This window comes from Symphalangus syndactylus, chromosome 7 (genome assembly GCF_028878055.3).
Source record: "Symphalangus syndactylus isolate Jambi chromosome 7, NHGRI_mSymSyn1-v2.1_pri, whole genome shotgun sequence".
In the NCBI taxonomy this organism is placed as follows: Eukaryota; Metazoa; Chordata; class Mammalia; order Primates; family Hylobatidae; genus Symphalangus; species Symphalangus syndactylus.
The window spans coordinates 24,817,209-24,839,636 of NC_072429.2; the positions used below are offsets into that span (position 1 = coordinate 24,817,209).

The following is a 22,428-nucleotide window of genomic DNA, read 5'->3' on the forward strand; positions in this document are numbered from 1 at the left end:
ACTTCTTTCCAGGTGAAAGGAGGTCAGGTAATGTACCTATTGGCTTCTCTCCACCTCTTGACATAGTGAGCCTCTAGGACAGCAGAGTGATCTCATCTGATACCAGAAGAATAAACTGGTCAGTCTCAGTATAGCTCCTTCTTTTTTCATTGTAAGTCATGAATTCTCATTTGATCCTCCGGCAGTATATTTTTCTGCATCAGGCCTGACCCAGCTGATATTGACTGAGACAGGGAGAGTCAGCCTAATTATCTTGTTAATTGGTTGACCTATTTGTTTCTCAAACTATACTACAGCCAGTGATGAGATAATACTTTGACCTTCATCTGCCCCTCCTTTTTTCTCTTTTTTTTCTCCCTCTCTGTTTCTTGAACACTTACGGAGAAGATGTAAAGATGTGGACCTTTGCACCACCAATGTGTCAGTCACTCTTCTATATTTGGGGATGCTATTGTGCCATTGACAGAAAAGAACTTTTCAAATAGGGCTTTCCATCTTGTGGAAGAGACAAACAAGAAAAGCAATAAATCTATAAGATGATTGTTTTAAGATAATATTAGGGACAGAATCTTTGACTGGACTTCAGATTGAATAGTAATGGGCATTTGAGCTGGTGTCTGAATAGGGAGAAATAGTCCTGTGAAATTTTGAGAAAAGTACATTTCAGGCAGTAAAAGGAGCAAGTGAAAAATAATTTGGCATGTTCCAGGAACAAAAAGAGAAAGGCTAATATGACTCTGACAAAAGTGATGTGTGGGAGAAAATGTAGGGAAATTGAAACCAAGTTGTAGGCAAAATCCTCCTACTCAAATGAAAGAAATGAAAAATAAATTATTTGAGAAAATATTACAGGCATGCTCCTGTCTTTTAGGTGATCAAAGAAAGGGAGGGAGGTAGAGAGATAGAAAGATGGACCGATAGACAGGCATTCAGATCTTTTTCCTTAAAGTACTTTTGGAATGTTTAGAAGAACAATGAATTTTATTACTGAAAGAATGATATCTATTCTTTTTGGTTTTGTTTTACCTATGTTTTATGCTCAACATCAATTCTCCTTTCCACATTTTAATATTTTCATATGATCAGGCACAAATATAAGCAGCATGTCTCTATCTGTTTGTCACCTCACTGTGTAATATACACACACATTCATAGAGAGAGAGAAAGAGTGAGAGAGAGAGAGACTAAAAGAGAGAGAGAGAACCTGAGTATCTCTGGGGATTTGAAAGAGATAGACAACTGATAGCTAGAAGTCACAACAATGTCTGGGTTGTTCTAGGTACATCTCTGTCTTCAATCAGGGATTTAAACAAGCCCTCCTGACCTTAATATTTTTATGAAGTAAAAACCAGGGAAATCCCTGTGATATGGTTTGGCTGTGGCCCTACCCAAATCTGATCTTGAATTCCCATGTGTTGTGACAGGGACCCAGTAAGAGATAATTGAATCATTGGGGCAGATCTTTCCCATGCTATTCTCATGAGAGTGGGTGAGTCTCACAAATCTGATGGTTATTGTAAGGGGGAGTTTTCCTTGCACAAGGTCTCTTTGCCTGCCACCAACCATGTAAGCTGTGACTCGCTCCTCCTTGCCTTCCGCCATGATTGTGAGGCTTCCCCAGCCATATGGAACCGTAAGACCAATTAAACCTCTTTGTTTTGTAAATTGCCCAGTCTTGGGTATGTCTTTATCAGCAGCGTGAAAATGGACTAATACAGTAAATTGGTACCAGTAGAGTGGGGTGCTGCTGAAAAGATAAGCAAAAATGTGGAAGCAACTTTGGAACTAGCTAACAGGCAGGGGTTGGAACAGTTTGGAGGATTCAGAAAGACAGGATGATATGGGAAAGTTTGGAACCTCCTAGATACTTATTGAATGGCTTTGCCCAAAATGCTAATAGTGATATGCAAAATAAAGTCTAGGCTGAGGTGGTCTCAGATGGAAATGAGGAAGTTTTTGGGAACTGGAGCAAAGGTGACTCTTGTTATATTTTAGCAAAGAGACTGGTGACATTTTCCCCCTGCCCTAGAGATTTTTGGAACTTTGAACTTGAGTGAGATGATTTAGGATATCTAGTGGAAGAATTTTCTAAGCAGCAAAGCATTCAAGAGGTGACTTGGATGCTGTTAAAGGCACTCAGTTTTGTAAGGGAATCAGAACATAAACGTTCAGAAAATTTGCAGCCTGACAATGTGATAGAAAAGAAAATTCCATTTTCTGAGGAGAAGGTCAAGCTGGTTGCAGAAATTTGTACAAGTAATGAGAAGCAGAATGTTAATCTCCAAAACAACAGGGAAAATATCCCCAGGGCATGTCAGAGGTCTTCAAAGCAGGCCTCCCATCACAAGCCTGGAGGCCTAGGAGAAAATGGTTTCTTGGACCTGGCCCAGGGTCCCCATGCTGTGTGCAGTCTAGGAACTTGGTGCCCTGCATCCCAGCCACTCCAGTCATGACTAAAAGGGGCCAAGGTACAGCTTGGGCTATTGCTTCAGAGGATGGAAGCCCCAAAGTTCAGCAGCTTCCATGTGGTGTTGAGCCTGTGAGTTCACAGAAGTCAAGAAATGGGGTTTGGTAACCTCCACCTAGATTTCACCTGATAAAGACATACCCGAGACTGGGCAATACGGAAATGCATGGATGCCCAGGCAGAAGTTTGCTGCAGGGGCAGGGTCTTCTGGAGAACCTCTGTGAGGGCAGTGTGGAAGGGAAATGTGGGGTGGGAGCCCCAACACAGAGTCCCTACTGGGGCACTGACTAGTGCAGCTGTGAGAAGAGGGCCACAGTCCTCTCTAGACACCAGAATGGTAGATTCACTGATAGCTTGCACTCTGCTCCTGGAAAAGCCACAGACCTCAATGCCAGCTATGAAAGCAGCCAGGAGGGGGGCTATAACCTGCAAAGCCACAGGGAGCTGCCCACAACCATGGGAGCCTACCTGTTGCATCACTGTGATGTGGATATGAGACATGGAGTCAAAGGAGGTCATTTTGGATCTTTAAGATTTGATTGTCCCACTGAATTTCAGACTTGTGTAGGGCCTGTAGCCCCTTTGTTTTGTACAATGGCTCCCATTTGGAATGGCTGTATTTACTCAATGCCTGTACCTCCATTGTATCTAGGAAGTAACTAACTTGTTTTTGATTTTACAGGCTCATAGGCAGAAGGGACTTGCCTTGTCTCAGATGAGACTTTGGACTTGTGGACTTTAGAATTAATGCTGAAATGAGTTAAGACTTTGGGGGACTTTTGGGAAGGCATGATTCATTTTTAAATGTGAGTACATGAGATTTGAGAGGGCCAGGGCAGAATGATATGGTTTGGCTGTGTCCCCACTTTAATCTCATCTTGAATTCCCACATCTTGTGGCAGAGATCCGGTGGGAGGTAATTGAATCATATGGGCAGGTCTTTCCCATGTTGTTCTCATAATACAGAGTAAGTCTCATGACATCTGATGGTTACTATAAGGGGGGAATTTCCTGTACAAGCTCTCTTTTCCTGCTGCCAGCCACGTAAGATGTGACTTGCTCCTCCTTGCCTTCCACTATGATTGTGAGGCCTCCTCATCCTTGTGGAACCATAAGTCCAATTAAACCTCTTTTTTTTCTTGTAAATTGCCCAGTCTCAGCTATGTCTTTATCAGCAGTGTGAAAATAGACAAATACACCCTACTGTTCCTTTCTCTTAACTATCCAAAGGACTTAAATACTTTTGATTCTATGTCTGAAACTTTTTAATTCAAATTATTGCCCTATTTTATCTCCATATTAACTAGATGGAATCTTTCTGATCATCTTCCTAATTTTTTCTATACTCTCTGCCTCTTCTTCCACTTTACCCCACAATTTTTGGAGATATAATAACAATGCAGCAAAGAAAGTGGAGGACAAAGAAAAACGATCAAGAACAAGATTAATGTATGCAACTCATTTAGCCAATAAACAGTACAATGCTCCTGTGAATTTATTCATTCTCAGAACAGTGGGTTGAGAAAGGTGGAGTAAACATACTTAATTCTGCAGTGTTGACATTGAGTGGGAGCCAGAGTCTTGAGCTATTGCAAATAGCAGGCTATATATGGATGGCATGCGAAATGTTTTTTTGTGGCCCACAGAGTTGCATTTTGTTTTTTAATAAATTAGATTTTGAGTTATAAACACGAGGATATTTCACACAACCATCAGACAGTCAGCCTCTTTTTAAAAAATGAGAAGATCAGGCATACATGGCCTGAATTTTTGCATGATAACAACTATTTGGCAGTGAGTAGAAGCTGTCCCCTTTGGAGAAGATATGCAGACTCATGACTTTGTTCATCACTACCCTGCTCACTCCATGAATTTATATTATCTTTCTTGCTCTTATAGGACATGGACTTCATGGCTCATGACTTAAGAGAATGCTGAATGATTTCATTAAAATGGTAAGGTCATTATATTAGGTAGACATGGCTTTGTATACTTTTTCCTCATTCTATTTGCCCTATAGCCATTCACAAACCCCAGATACGCTCCAGTTTCCTCATCTGCAATATGAAGATTATAATATTGACCTAAGTAGTTTAAAGTATTGAAAGCTCACTGGAAAGCAATTTAGAGTTTAGTTACTAAGTAGCTGTTGCTGAAGAAGATTTGACTGAAATTATTGGAATAGTACTAGGGTTTCTACGATAAGAATTGGTAATTTGAAGTCAAACCTGCCTTCATCAGTATAATGGGCATCTGTTTTGGAAGATTCCAGGCATCTATATAATCTTTTTTTGATAAGATAGTGGGAGAAACCTTTCCTTCATAAAAATTCACTTGGTTTATTTGTGGTGGTGCTGAATTCACCTCTAGAATTAGGAGTATCAGAGTTGACCAATTTAAGGCATTGTAACCCTCTCTCATTTCCCTCCCTCATACACACAGTGTGCTTACTTCAGGCATGGTCATGTAGGTACACAAACCTGAACTAATGATGCAGACAACGTACTCATGGGATTTTTGTTGAGATGGTTAAAAAATCATTTGTCTCTGATTCCTGTTTGTCCTTGAGGTAGTGAGGATGTAACTTTGGACTGCCAAGAGCCACCTCATAGAGAAAGCCTGAAAGAAAGTGCATCTAACACAAGTCAGGGAAAGCCAGCTGAATGATGGATGGGTATAAAGAAAAGAGGGAGAAACCCACCATATTGTTCGAACACGGATTAAGCTGTTTCTGAATTTAGTGCTTACCCTGCACATTCCAGTATCAATCCTTCTCTCCCACTCCCCACTTTGCTTGATGAATATATTTAAAATTTGTTTCTGCAAATTGTAGATTGCAGATTAATCCTTATCTATGCTGATGTCTTTCTATCTGTCTATCTATCTATCTATCTATCTATCTATCATCTATCTATCATCTATCTGTCTATGCATTTATCTGTCCATCTATCTGCAGGGTCCAAATTTAGTCATTTCAACATTATTGTCTATTAAACTGGGTCATTTGAAGAACCCACATTTTATCTATTTCTGAATATGTTTTGTTTCCCCAAAATAAGATGTAGGAATTTCCTTGTAATTTTATTATTCATCTGAACTATTGGAGAAAGGAATAATTCATAGGTATTAAATAGTCTAGGTCATTCTAAGAACTTTCAATGCCTTTAATTCAGAGAATAACACAAAATGACACAAGTCTTTGAAGACATCTCAGTCTTCACCACCTCAACCTCAGTAAACTTCATCACAAATCAGCCCATTTTCTGAATACTTGAGAAAATTTCAATATGAGCTCTGTATTAGATGATATGGAATTATTACTAATATGTTAGATTTGGTAACAGAATGTAGAGTAGAAAATGATTTTTATTATTAGGTAATGCACACTGAAGCATTTAAAGAAGAAGTGCCATGATGTTTGCCAATTATTTTCAAGTTTGTTTGTTTAAAGTACATATATATGCACAGATATTAGCACAAAAATTTTGTTTTCGAAAATGCCTCCTCCACCATGATAAATGCTTATGTTCAGTTCTTCAGTTCTAGAAGGGCGTGGAAGAGACCTGATGATGTACCATTATCTCCTTGTCCACAGTGATTATTTCAGGATTGGCATGAGGCTTGAGATCAATGAGATACATTTTGACTTTTACTTGCTATATTTTGAGTCTGTGAGTCAAGGGAGGGCAATAATTTTGCCAGTTTACAATGAGGACCTCCATGAAAACGAAGTTAGCAAAAAAGAAAATGGAATGGAGAAATAGAAAGAAACTGATAACTGATGAAATTGTTTGACTCCCAGGAACCAGCCAGGTCTAAAATTTGCCCGGAATCTTTAATTTGTATAAGCTAATACTTTCACGTTTCTGTTTCATCTAATTTGAGTTGATGTCACTTGCAGTTGGAGAAATTCTTGCCAATACACTACCACATCAACACTTTTGCTATGATATTTAACCTTTGAGTTGATAGTCCATTATGTTGTGTATGAATGACCTATAGGAATTAGTCTTCTTTAATTCAGCCAAAATAAAAATTATTTAAGAACATAGACCATCCATTCCTTATACTCCTAAAATGTTACCCACTGGCTCTTTATATATTATCCAGTAGATACTATATAGATGACAGTTGCTAATCAATAGTTGTATATTAACAGGAAATAATTGTGGATGGTTGCATGTTGTTGAATTGTATTTGATGAATGAACTAGTGACACAAGAGGAGAAAGCTGTCCTCCACCCCCAACACACACGTATACCTGCTATCTGTACCAGTAGTATTCAGAAGTCCAATTTGTTTATCTTTGTGGTAATCACTAACATTCATAACAACTGCCTGCGTGTAATAATAATACCAGTAATAGCTAACAAATGTTAATGAACACTTTCTATACACCAGGTACTGTGCTGGGTACTTTATGTGCATCATCTCATAACTACCTATGAGATAGTCAAATAACTACCCTTTAATCAAATAACTACCCTATGATGTATATAATGTATTATTGTCCTCGTTTTGCAGATGAGAAATCCTGAGGCTAATTGTAATTAAAGGATTTTCCCAGTAATTTAGAGTGGTGATATTGGGACTCAAACCCAGGTCAAACTCTATATTCCAAAGACTGTGTTTTGAAACAAGTCCATGAATAATTTTACAATAAACGTAAAGTCAACCACCAAAGATTTCATACTTTATCAAATAAGATATGCATTTAAGTCAGACTATTCCATTGTTCTTCCAACTTTGACAATATATCTAATATTTTATGCCTAATCTAGTAACAAGGAAATACTAAAATTTAATTTTTATTTATGTAGATTTGTTTCTTTAAAAGTCTGAAAACTAAATCTCTCTGGTTTTGGATTCTGTTTTTGTAAGAATTAGAAAGACAGTGTTTTATGAAACAGTGTCTTGGTTAAATTATCCAGAGTAACTGATCTTAATTTCTTCAGAGGTCCACATTAGCTCTAAGTCTTTTACAGTTTATGAAATTATCTAACATGAGAGTCCTTTATTTTTGAAATAAATTAGAAATATCCATGAGGGTGATAGAATGCTCATCTAGAAAGGACAAAATAAAACAGCGCTGATTTTTTTATAAAGGAAAAGGAAGTATTAACAATCCCAGAAAAACAGACGTATTTATTGACCTAAGAGATGACTTATGTTCACCAAATGCATTGAATGCTATTTCTTATGTGATATTTACATTACGGCTCTATGATTGACTTTTTAAACATAAAACAAATATTTTGTTTCATTTATTAACCACTAAGTATACATTCTTTTTATGGGAATTCTAGTTCATTTTCAACTATTAGGCAGTGTGTATCAGCTTTCTGACCTTAAGGAATGAATATATATAACGATTACACTGAAATGAAAAGTATTTTGAAATACCTAAAAGAAAAAAAAGTAAAAATAAATAGAGTTTTAAACCCAGGAAAGTTTACTCTGAAATATTTTAAGAGTTAAATCTTATTTTCCATTTTTTAAAGAACAGTTGGTTCCTGAAACAGAGAAATAAAAAGATGCCATAAAACCCCTATGAATATTAAAAGGTCAAACTCGATTGTATGAAGTTATTTTTAGCCATGGTTTGAAATATCTTTAGCAATCAAGAAGACAGGAGATTTATGCTTCTACTTTTATCTCAGATGATACAAAACCAAAAACTGGCATTAAGTTTTTGTTATTAATTACAGTGTAATGTGCGGCCGGGCGCGGTGGCTCACGCTTGTAATCCCAGCACTTTGGGAGGCTGAGGCGGGCGGATCACAAGGTCAGGAGATCGAGACCACGGTGAAACCCCGTCTCTACTAAAAAATACAAAAAATTAGCCAGGCACGGTGGCGGGCGCCTGTAGTCCCAGCTACTCGGAGGCTGAGGCAGGAGAATGGCATGAACCCGGGAGGCGGAGCTTGCAGTGAGCCGAGATTGCGCCACTGCACTCCAGCCCGGGCGACAGAGCGAGACTCTGTCTCAAAAAAAAAAAAAAAAAAAAAAAAAAAATTACAGTGTAATGTGTATTTATAAGGTTCTTCTCTAAGAATTATCCATAATGAAAATAATTTCCAGAGCCCAATAAAAAAGTAGAAAGTGAAAAATTATAGAATAAATGGTTCTATAATCTGTTTAGCTTGTTATCATAAATTGACTTTCTTGTTTTAATACCAAAGCAGAGAATTTCTCTGCAAAGTTTAGGCAGATTATGGATTCTTTAACTATGTAATTAAATCAATTTCATAGTCTGAAGTTTGAATGACAAAGCTAGACTCTAGTACAATGTAAAGCGGCCAACATTTTTGTAAGGACAAAGGCCATAGAAAGTCTGATTAAAGGAGGCTTTTAAATATTGATTTTAAAACTTTATGGGGCATGAAGCAAATGCCAAAAGAAAATGAGTCCTGTGAGCGTAAGCCTTGGACGAAAGGATTATGACTTACATGTCATCTGTATTTATGATTTGGGTAGGTGTTTATGAACATAATAGAACAATATTATTTCTTTACAGGAATATGGATTACAAAGAGAGCCATGTTCTTTCAAAAGGCCTTGTGAATATCTTCTTGAGATGACTATGCCCCAGATTCATTATCTCCGTTGTAAATATAAGAAAACCTTATTCAAAGCAGGACCAAAAAAAGAGAAGGAGGCTGTCAGAGATCCATGCTGAGAATATGTATGAGAGAAGGTGTAGAAATTGTTCAGAGGCAGACAAGAAAAATCAGTGACCAACCAGTGGATCACGTGAATCCTGCAGGATTTAAATTATGAAATTTTTAGGTGCACATTTCTTTTATTTAAGATGGATATTTGAAATCTAATATTTGAAACAAAGAGTGATAAAGAAATAGATGCAAAGCACTTGCTTTATAGAATTATTTAATAGTTAATTTTCTTAATATCACAACATAGACTGCAATTAACACATAAACATGTATACAATTTTCAAAACCAAGTCTACTTTACTAGCTAATCAAAATTGCTAGTACGGAGTAATTCACATGCAAAATGCACTGTTTGAAGCATGCAACATGCATTAAGTAATATAATCATTATCCTCTCAAGTGGTCACTATTATTTCCCCAGTTTATAGGTTTAGACACTGTGAGATTAACTGTACCAAACATTCAGTTCATAAGTGGCAGGAATGAGTTTTCAACTCAGGCATGTTCCAGAGCCTGTGTTGTTTTCTTTTCTTTTCTTTTTTTTTTTTTTTTTTTTTTTTTTTTTTGAGACAGTGTCTCACTCTGTCACCCAGGATGGAGTGCAGTGGCGCAATCTTGGCTCACTGCAAGCTCCACTTCCTGGGTTCATGCCATTCTTCTGCCTCCGCCTCCTGAGTAGCTGGGACTACAGGCACCCACCACCATGGCCAGCTAATTTTTTTGTATTTTTTTTTTAAATTAAACTTTTTACTTTGACATAATAATAGATTCACAAATAATACAGATACAGAAAAATCCTGTGTACCCTTTACCCAATTTCCTCCAATGGTAACATAATATAATGTCACAACAAGCATATTGACACTGATACAGTCAAGATACAGAGCAGTTCTGTCACTAACAGGCTCTCGTTTCCCGTTACATGTTCACCCCTGACCCTCTACCTTGCGTCATTCCTTACCCCTGGCAACCACTAATCTCCATCTTTACAATTGTGTTATTTGAAGAAAGTTACATAAATGAAATCATACAGTATGTAACCTTTTAGACTGGCTGTTTCATTCTCTATAAATTCTTGGGAATTCATCTGAGCTGTTGCTTGTATCAATAGTTTGTTCTTTTTAATTGCTGAGTAGTATTTCATGGCAATCATTAAAAAATCAGGGAACAACAGATGCTGGAGAGGATGTGGAGAAAGGGGAATGCTTTTACACTGTTGGTGGGACTGTAAATTAGTTCAACTATTGTGGAAGACAGTGTGGTGATTCCTCAAGGATCTAGAACCAGAAATACCATTTGACCCAGCAATCCCATTAATGGGTATATACCCAAAGGATTATAAATCATTCTACTACAAAGACACATGAACACCTATGTTTATTGCAGCAGTATTCACAATAGTAAAGGCTTGGAACCAACCCAAATGCCCATCAATGATAGACTGGATAAACAAAATGTGGCACATATACACCATGGAATACTATGCAGGCATAAAAAAGAATGAGTTCCTGTCCTTTGCAGGGACATGGATGAAGCCGGAAACCATCATTCTCAGCAAACTAACACAAGAATAGAAAACCAAACACTGCATGTTCTCACTCATAAATAGGAGTTGAACAATGAGAACACATGGGCATGGGGAGGGGAACATCACACACTGAGGGCTGTCAGGGGGTGGGGGGCTAGGGGAAGGATAGCATTAGGAAAAATACCTAGTGTAGATGACAGATTGAAGGGTGCAGCAAATCACCATGGCACATGTACACCTATGCAACAAACCTGCACGTTCTGCACATGTATCCTAGAACTTAAAGTATAATTTTTTTAAAAAAGTAAAGCGCTTTTCCTAGCGCTTCTGGATACTACTTCAAGTTGGGAGCAATTTTGCAACCCTAATCTGACATTACACTTGTCTTGCCTATTCTCTCACTTCACTTCAGTTGACCTTAAGGTCACTGTGGCATAATTAAAGCTTATAAAATCTTTTTCAAAAGAAGGATTCTAAACAGCAAATTTAAGATAACTTTAAGCCAGGTTTGAATGTTAGGTAATAGTATTGCGTACTTACGATACAGATCTCCTCATTCTTAGTCCAGGGAAGATTTTATTATCTCCTATGTACTTCTAATTTTACTGAAACAAAAGTAAATAAGCATTATTAAAACTTTGTCAAGAAGACAGAAAGAGCAATGTCTTCAGTAAAAATTATGTATTTAGCTAACCAAAAGCTTATACTCACCATGCTTTGAATCCTTACTCTGATGTATAATTTAATTTCTGCTGTCAATGGCTTTTTGTTAATGCAATGAGCATTTAATTTATCAACACCTAACAATTCATATATTAACAGGGGTTTAGTTCATTTCTATTCTAATATGTAACAGTTGGGTAGCCTGGAAAAATAATGGTGCCCTACACCTTAAAAGGTCAAACTTGATGGTAAGAAGTAATTTTTGTCAAAGAAAACAAAACAAAACAAAATGAGAGAAAAATTATGTATCTTAAAATGATATAAATTAATATTTAAAATAAAAAAGTAACATATAATGAACCTAATGGAAAAAAAGTATTGTGAGTAGTTTCAACAAGTGAAATCATGATTCCATTGACTATCAAATGTTCAAGCAGTTTCATTAAAATGACCTATCAGAGCAGAATTAAAAGACTTAAATTTGTAGAGTTATATAATATAGATAAGTATTATATGTATACATAACTTATTATACATATAATAAATGATATTATAAACAATATTTAGGATTTGGGGCCATTCAAATTAGGGGCTTTCCAATATCTACATCAATAAAATTGAATATTTTACTGATATTTTAAAGTTTCTAAAGAGATGCACTCATTCACCATAAAGTGTTAAAATGACACATGGAAGTCACTGAAATAGTTAAGTGTATCTGACATTTTCATCACCATTGAAATAATATGTTGCTCCTTTATTATTGAAGAAACTTTAAAAGATGTGAATACCATGGATTTTTCCAGTCATTTTCTCAAATTTTCTTCCTCCATGTTAAGCTTATCTCAGTTTTATTTAAGTTAGATAGACATCTTTTCTTTTTTAAGAAATTGATATTTAATATAATTGAATAAAAATAATTTGCCTTAATCATAAAAGTTTAGATTTTTATAACAAGTACATCTAGAAAATTCCATCCAGATGAAGACAAAGATTATTTCTAGCATGACGAGAGCCTTCCTTATCCCCTATCAAAATCAATACACCTCAACCACTGCCCCAAAAAGGCAGCACAATTCTGAATGTTTAAATTAAATATTAATATCACTGGATTAAAATTTTACATTAATGGTATCATATAAATCTTTTATATCTAGCTATTAATAGTCAATTTTTATCAATTTCCAAAAAGAAAATCTATTTGCCTAATGATTATGATTTTATATGAATGTGGTGTATCTCTCTACTTATTTTGATTTCTTTAAATTTTAAGAATAAAATTCAATATTTTAGATTAAATTTATTTCTACAGATTTACTGTTTTGATATTACTACAACTAAAACATTTTAATATTTGTTAATACATACAAATATACACTATTATCCAGGTAACTATTTGATACTGACTTAGTTCTAAAAGTTTTTCATTAGATTCCTATAGAACTTTTTCCAGCCCCAATATGATATGTGAATAAATGACAATTTTATTTCTACTTTTCAAATCCTCTACGCAGGTAATTTTTCTTATGTTATTGCTTTGCCTAGGGTTTCATCATGTTGAATTCAGTAGAGACTGAGTACTGAACTCAGTAAAAATGTTCTCAACAATGTGTCAATGTATATGATGGCTACAATAGGCATTTTATAAATATTCCTTATTAGATAATTTTTGTTTCCTATATTTCTAGTTTTCTGAGTTGTGAGATACTATTTTGTCTATATGGCTAGATTCAATTAGCAAATATTTAGTTTTGCACTCTTAGGTCTGTATTTATAAGACAGATTAACATGTAATTATCTTTTCTTATAACGTCCCGGCCTCATAAAACGAGATAACATATATACTTACTGTTTCCATTGTGTGAAAACATTTTTTAAAGATGGTTTTTGGCCAAGAGCGGTGGCTCACGCTTGTAATCCCAGCACTTTGGGAGGCCGAGGCGGGTGGATCATGAGGTCAGGAGATCGAGACCATGGTGAAACCCTGTCTCTACTAAAAATACAAAAAACTTAGCCAGGTGTGGTGGCGGGCGCCTGTAGTCCCAGCTACTAGGAGAGGCTGAGGTAGGAGAATGACGTGAACCCGGGAGGCGGAGCTTGCAGTGAGCCGAGATTGCGCCACTGCACTCCAGCCTGGGTGACAGAGTGAGACTCCGTCTCAAAAAAAAAAAAAAAAAAAAAAAAGATGGTTTTGTTTTTCTCTAAAACATTTAGAACAATTCACCAATGAAACCATTTGTGCCTGGAGGTGCCTTTCTAAATGCTTTTGATTAAAAATTTACTTTTGTTAACACTTATGGAATTGACAGAATTTTTTTTCTTCCAAGTTTGGTAAATTTTCTTTTTCAAGAAAGGTATGCATTTTAGTTATTAATCAGGTTTTGGGGCTTTACGTTGTTCATCATATGCTTTTATTATTTTTCTATTATGTGTAAGATTTATAGTGACATCACTCTTTTCATTCCTAATACTGGCATTTGTGTTTTCTCTCTTTTTTCTTGATGAGTGTTTCGAAATATGCAAATATTTAATATCTTCAAAGTAATTAAGACTGTTTGATTTTCTATAATGTATTTGTGTTATTTCATTGATATTTTTGCTTTTATTCATATGTACACGGCTTATAAATTTCTTTATGGTTTCCTGAAATAGATATTTAAATAATTGATCTTCAGACTTTTAAATTTTTTTCTAATTTGACAGATATAAGGCTATACATTTTCATTAAATATTGCTTTGATTCTATTCCAAGCATTTTAATATATAGTATTTACATTATGATTTAGCTTAAAATATTTTCTAATTTCCCATGTGACTTCTTTAATGCTTGGCTTACATAATTTGGTATTGCCTATTTCCCAAACATTTAATGGAATTTTTTAGTTATCTTTCTGTTGCATATTTTTACCTACATTTCTCTACGGATAGAGAATATACTCTGCACAATTACTAATCATAATTATTTTGAGAATTTGAGAATTCTTTATTGTCTAGCATATGGTATATTTTATCAAGTATTTTATAGACACTAAAATTGTATTTATTCTGCATTGGGCAGGTACAGCACTCTATATTTGTCATATAGATCAAGTTTTCAAATCACGTTGTGTAGATAATCTATTCTTGCTGCTTTTTAATGCCTCCTTGATTTTTATTTGCTTGTTTTTTAGTTGCTGAGAGAAATGAGTTGACATCTCCAATTGTGATTGTGTATTGATCTATCTTTCATTTTAGTTCTAATGAACTTTACTTCATATATTTTGAAACTGCATTGTCAGGTGCTTTGAAAGTACATTGTCAGGTGCATAAACATTTGGCATTTTTGCATTTCTCTGTTGAATTTAGTCCCATTTTAGTAAGAAAAAGTCCTTATGCTTTTAATACTAACTTGTCTTAAATTCTATTTTTAATAATATTGTAATAGTTGAGCAACTTTCCAGTTTGCATACGTTGAGAATGTTGTCACACCATCCTCTCTCCTCTGCCTTCCATCCTTTCAGAGTGCCACCATGGTAGTCCCTTTGAAGGTTATATGTCCTTTACTTTCCTTCTATCTACTTAAAATGTATCTTTCCTTTTAGATCTCAAAAATGTTAACGTAATATGACCCAGGTGCTTTTTCGTTATTCTTTCTTATATTGTTTTGTTTTTTCACATAGGGTTATTTAGAGATAAATTATGTGGGCTATATCTCACCAGTTTTAGAAAATATTTAGCCAGTAGCTCTTCAAATTGTCTGGACTAATGCTCTCTCTTCTCACTTTATGGGATTCCTACATAAATCACGGAATTTTATGCAGCCGTAAAAAAGAACAAGGTCATGTCCTTTACAGGGACATGTATGGAGCTGGAGACCATAATCCTTAGCAACTAACGCAGGAACAGAAAACCAAATGCCACATATTCTCACTTAGAAGAGGGAGCTAAATGATGAGAACACAGGATATATAGAGGGGAACAAAACACACTGGGAGTTTTCTGAGGGTAAAGGGTGGGAGGAGGAAGAGGATCAGGAAAAATAATAATGGGTACTAGGCTTAATACCTGGGTGATGAAATAATCTGTACAACAAACCCTGATGCCACAATTTTACCTATGTAACAAACCTGCACTTGTACACCTAAACTTAAAATAAAAAGGATTAAAGGCATATGGAATCCATAATTATTTCAAAGTTTAAAAAGTACATGATATATTTTCACCACTTTACAAAACACATTTCATTTATTTTTTGTATTTTCCATTTTTATATTTTTCTCTCAGCCTCAATCTGGATACTTTCTATATGCTTAACTTCCAGACAGTTTGTTCTTTTTCTACCATGTCCAAATAACTATTTAATTTCATGATAACTATTCTTTAAGAATTTTCTTCTAACTATTTTATAATAGTGGGTGTTTACCTAGATATTTAACAGTTTTGGCTTCCAAAGCTTTCATCCTCATAAAATGAAAGTAAAAAATATTTTATTTTAAGCTATCAGTTCTAAAAACCTAGTTATTAAGAAAACTGAATTAATATAAGTAGATTTGTGACCATTTCATTATCAACAGAATACATTTCCTTTAAATTCTAGCTGGAATTTTACATAATTCTAGTGTATACATGGATAAAAGGTAAGCTTCTCTTACTGATGAATGTAAGCTCCGGCGGGTAGGGATATCTCTTTTGCTTTTTACAGCTGTATTTTCAGCACCAGGAACAGAGACTGGCACAGACTATGTCTCCTTTATTGAATGAATTAAATAAATTAGCGAATCAAGGTGGATGTGAAGAAGCAACTCATTTTTTTGTATCCTCTCACAACATTAAATCTCACAATATATTAATTTCTAGGAGCCACTAATCTTATAAAATAGCAACATTTAAAAAATAGTGTAATATATGAGTGGTCTTAATTATAAAGTAATATCAATAACAATGTTTTCAAGATACATTTTATGATAAAAAATATTACTGAAAATTAAAATGTCATTTCATAATGATAAAAAGAATCAATTCATCTAAAAGACATAAGGTTGAATATATATACATACTAGAACAGATGAAAATATATGATTTGAAAACTGAAAAAACTAAAGGAGAATATAGAAAAATAGGGAATCATAGCTAGAAATTTTAATACCATTTCTTAGTATTTGATAAAATAAACATACAAAAATCCAAAAGAATTGAAGATTTGAAAACCAGCATCAATGACTTTTTCTAATCCACATTTTAGAACATGACATCCAACAGCTGCTTGATAGGTGTTCTATTCAAAAGCATGGGGTAATACTTATGAATGTCGGCTATATAGTAGGCAATAAAAATGTCTTAATATATTTCAAAGGGTTAAAATATAGTATATTCTCTGGCCAAAATAATATTAAATTAGAAATCAATAACAGTTAGATATCTTTAAAAGTCTCCATATATTTAAACATCATGTTTCTGAATAACCTATGGTTATGTGAAGAAATCACAAAGACCATTGATAATTGTTATTTATTTATTGTTGCTCCAGATATTACAGAGCCCTAGTATTGAACTGCTATCAGTGTGGAACTCTGTGTGTATGTTCCTTTCATGTCTTTTACTATTAAATAAATACAGCCACCTCCTCAGGTACGTAATAAAAAAAAATACAGAAAGAATGATGTGAAAAAAAAAAAGCATTGCACAGTTATTTTTTTTTAAAGAACCAGGGTGTCACATGAATAGGATGAAGCCCAAATGAGGGAAGTTGCTGTATGACTATCACATATCCTGGCAGAAAGGGGTCATGACTACTCAGTTCCAGCCAAAATACATTTACCTTTTAGGAAACTTTATTTTGTTATTATTATTATTATTATTATTATTATTATTTTGAGACAGTGTCTTGCTCTGTTGCCCAGGCAGTGGGGCAATCTTTGGCTCACTGCAACTCCTCCACCTCCCAGGTTCAAGCGATTCTCCTGCCTCAGCCTCCCGAGTAGCTGGGACTACAGGTGTCCACCACCATGCCCAGCTAATTTTTGTATTTTTAGTAGAGACGGGGTTTCATCATGCTAGCCGGGCTGGTCTCGAACTCCTGATCTCAGGCAATCCGCCTGCTTCCCAAAGTGCTGGGATTACAGGCATGAACCACCACGCACGGCCCTTTTAGGAAACTTTGATAGAAACTTTCCAATTGCACTGCTAAGAATACTGTGGAGAGTAAACCATACACATAGGGTGGCTTTGCAGACTGTGATTTGTAATAAGAGCACTTCATCATCATTCATCTACATAAAAATTTTCACAAAATGCATTGATATTAAATTAATGCATTGATAGTAAATAAATGCATTGATATTAAATACTTTTTTTTTACTTTAATCTGTATTATTGGAAGCTTACAAGAGTGCCTTATGGGCTAAAGATATTTTTAACTGAGGTTAATACGTAATTATTTTCAAGATGATTAGTTTTTTTTTCCTTCAATTAAATCAGTGGATTTCACTTCTGTCCCACCTGCTTCATTAACCTGGCCATTGTTTTCTGGTAGTCCAAGGTTATTTAAACTACCACCTTTTTATAAGCTCCTTCCTGACTTCACTGATAGTATTGGTGGTTACTTCTCGTAGTTTAATAAATGCTTTTCTCTAATATACTTCATTTCACTAAATACTAAATACAAGTCTCTGTTAAAAACATTAGCTGAATTTTCACTTAATCCTCCCAATAACCCACATGATAGGTAGTGTTATAGTATTAGCACTCTTATCTTCCCAAGAAGAAAAAGTGAATCACATTGAGATTAAATTACCTCTGAATTTCCAATGAACAATAAGTACCACAGGGAGGATTTCAAACCAGACGGACTGAGTTCAGAGCTGATGTTCTTGTTCACCCTACACATACCATCTACTCATCTATAGTTAGAAAAAATATACAAATAGTTACACTAATTATAAAACACAAAAATAAAAAGTATATACTTCCTCCTATCACACACACCCATCCAAACTATCTCCAAATTCTCCCTGTGTTTAACATCCAATCTTCTAAACCTCTAACCTTAATAGTGTAGGTCAAAATACCATCAAGTCTCACCAAGAGAACCTCTGGCAATATTCCCCTGAATGATACCCTTGCTTTCAATCTTGCTCACAGATAATCCACACAGCAGCAGAAAAGGATCTTCTAAAATGTAAATTATATCATGTCATCCCAAGTTGAAGAATTTCAGTGAGCTTTCCACTGCATGTAGTGTAAGATCTGACCTGGTTTTCCCTTCCAACCTCATTCTATGCCACTTTAACCCACATTGACTATTGTCTTGGAATACCAGCCTCCTTTCTTTTCCTCAGAGTTTCCAAGATCCCCCCATCCCTTAACTTACTGCTGGTTTTTTCTGCCTGAAACATTCTCACATTCAAACTGATGTACTCCTCTAACTCACAATCATATCCAAACCCACACATGATTTTCTTTCTCAGCTTTCAGATCTCAAATCAAATGTCTCTTCTAAGAAGCCTTTATTGTTTTTCCCTATCACACTACTCTTCTCCTTTCCTCTCTATAATTTTCTTATTTTACAATTATAAATTTACTTGTTTCTGTCTGCCTTCTACATTGATCCACACTTTTATGAAAACAAGTATCCACGTAGTAACATATTGGTAAATGTTTGTAAGTCCTGATAAATGTTTTACAATTGGCCTCAAAAATTTTTGATTTGTGGTGTGTATTAGTCCCATGTTGCATTGCTATAAAAACATACATGAGACTGGGTAATTTATAAATAAAAGAGATTTGATTGGTTCAGGGTCCTGTAAGCTGTACAGGAAGCATGAGGCTGACATCTGTGTGGCTTCTGGGGAGGCCTTTGGAAACTTAGAATCATGACGGAAAGCCATGATGGAGAAGCCAGCATGTCTTAACCGGCAGGAGTTGGAGCAAGAGAGAGATGGGGGAGGTGCCACACGCTTTTAAACAACCAGATCTCATGATAACTCACTCACTAGAACAGCACCAAGGAGACCAAGGGGATGGTGTTAAATCATTCATGAAAGCCCACCCCCAAGATCCAATCACCTCTCACCAGGCTCCATATCCAACACTGGGAATAACAACTGGACATGAGATTCGGGCAGGGACACAGATCCAAACCATATCATGGTGCTTGCCAATTTACATGCTATTAATACTGTCATCTTGGCTAAAACGAAGCTACTAACATGATGTCAGCTGCCTCGCAAAATGTTTGAAAGGGTAGTAATCAATTCTCACAAGCACATATTAGCTAGCTTACCACTTGGCCCATGTCTATTCCATTCACCACGGTGGTAGCAATACTTAGCATGATAAAGTATATTACCTTATACTTAATGGTGAAAGACTGAATGCTTCTGCCCTCAGATTAACGTTTAGGGATGCCCACTTTCACCACTGCTATTCAACATAGTACTAGAAGTTCTAGTCCATGTATTCAGATCATAAAAACGAAAGAAAACAGTCCCTAATTCCCAATGGTCTGCATACAATAACCAAAAAAATCTAAAAACAGCAACAGAAAACCCTCTTAAAATTAAAAACTCAGTTCAGCAAGGTGGCAGGATACACGATTACTATAGAAAAATCATGTACTAGCAATGAAAATGAGGACATATAGATTATAACTATAATACCATTTAAAATTACTCAAAAATGAAATAATTAGGTGTACATCTAACAAACATGTAGAGGATTACATGTTGAAGACTACAAAATGCTGATCAAAAGAACCACAGAAGATATAAAACCGCAGAAGATATAAATAAAAGATAATCCATGCTCATTGTTTCAAAGATTCAACATAGCTAAGAAGCAAAATCTCCTTACATTGATATATAGATTTATCACAGTTCCTTCCAACATCTCAGGGAAATTTGTGTAGATATAGAAAAGATTCTGCTAAAATTTATTTGAAATAAAAAATGACATCACTGAAACATTTCTAAGATAAAAGAAAATCAAATGAATCAGTCTATCCCATTTCCAGACTTATTATATAGCTGGAGTAATCAAGACTATACAATACTGTCAGAGATGAACACATTGAACCAAACAACAAAGTAGAGAACCCAGAAGTATTTTCACACACATACAACCAACTGAATGTTTTACAAAGTTGCAAAAGCAATTCAGTGAAACAATATGTTTTCAACAAATTGCGCCTGGCTAATTGTATATCCATAGGCAAGAAAAAAAAAAAAAAAATGAGGGCCGGGCGCGGTGGCTCACGCCTGTAATCCCAGCTCTTTGGGAGGCTGAGGTGGGTGGATCACCTGAGGTCAGAAGTCTGAGACCAGCCTGGCCAACATGGCGAAACCCCGTCTCTACTAAAATTACAAAAATTAGCCGGGCCTGATGGTGCACACCTGTAATCCCAGCTACTCAGGAGCCTGAGGCAGCAGAATTGCTTGAACCCACTAGGCGGATGTTGCAATGAGCCGAGATCACTCCACTGTACTCCAGCCTGGGTGACAAGAGTGCGACTCCATCTCAAATAAATAAATGAATAATAAAAATGAAAATCAAAAACTATAAAAGTTTAAAAGATTGTGCTGCAGAAAAACTTTGGGACATAGGGCTTAATTAGGCTTAACTTAGGGACATAGGGCGTAATGATGACACTGAAAACATTATTTCTAAAAGAAGAAATCAATAAGTTGGAAGTATCAAAATTAAAACCTTTTGCTGTGCAAAAAAAATTCTTATCACTGGATAAAAGGATAAATTACAGACTGAAAGAAGATATTTGCAAACCAGATGTCTGGCAAAGGACTAGAAACCAAAGTATATAAAATACTCTTAAGACTCAATAATTAAAAAAAAAATCCCATTACAAAATGAGCAAAAGACATGAAAAGGCATTTCACTGAAGAGGATATAGAGACGTCAAAAATGCACATAAGATGTTCAACATCACTAGCTATTAGGATAATGCAAATTAAAAATACAAAGTGGTATTACTGAAAGATACGGACAGCAAAAAATAAAGCATAATGAAAATACCAAATGCTGGATAGGTTACAAAGAAAATAGATACGACATACATTGCTGTGGGAATGTAAAATGGTACGGTCACTCTAGGAAATAATTTGGGAGTTTCTTATAAAAACAAACATACTTACCATAAAACCCAAGAACAGCACTCTTGGGCATTTAACCTAGAAAAATAAAAACTAGGATAAATGCCCTAGAAGATACAAAGCAGATTAAAAAAATTACATAAACTCAAAATTCTGTAGAAACCTATCAAAGCAGCTTTATTTGTAATGGTAAAAACCTGAAAATAACCAAAATGCCTCTCAATGGGCAAATGTTTAGACAAACTTTGATGAATCCATACTTTGAAAACTGTTGAGCAAGAAAAAAGAACAAACTTGATTCAAACAAGTTGATAGATCTCAAGGGCATCATGCTGATGAAAAAAAAAAAGACACTCTCAAAAGGTCAAGTACTCTATAATTTCATTACATAACATTCTCAGAATAACAATATAGAGGGAAGCTGATTAGCAATTGCCATAGTTCAGGGATGGGGTAGGGGGAGGGCTTGAGTGTGTACAAAATGGTAGTACCAGAGACATCTTTGTGGTGATGAAATAGCTTTGTGTCTGGATTGTAGTGATGGCTACACAAATTGCAAATGATAAAATAATAACTGTATATACAAATTATACAAATGTTAACTTCCTTATTTTTATATGACATAAGATGTATCCATCCGGTGAAACTGGGTGAAAGGTATGTAAGAATTTTCTGTGCTTTATTTCAATTATTTATGAATCTATAGTTATTTAAATAAAATGTTCAAAAATAATTTGAGTACATATAGTAGATGAAAAATGCTGAAACATTTAAAATGCAAGTTGAAAATATTTGGGGGTACAGGGTCATGGTGTTATGACTAATATGATTTTCATAACTAAGAAATACTATGGTGTCTTTTAGCAAACACTTTCTACCAAAAGCAACCTAGAGTTGCTTAAATTTATCGTATATTTCAATCAAACATTCCCTGAGAATTTGAAACATGGGATTCTTTGTACTTGACATTCATTGATAAATCTTTACAGTTACTAACTTAAGACATAATTAATT

At 35.1% G+C, this 22,428-nt stretch overlaps 1 long non-coding RNA gene across 1 annotated transcript in view; it reads left to right on the forward strand.

Annotated features, from left to right (window-relative positions):
• The window catches only part of LOC134737193 (uncharacterized), an 87,581-nt gene that overhangs the window by 9,623 nt on the left and 55,530 nt on the right, over positions 1 to 22,428 (forward strand). The window lies entirely within an intron of this gene.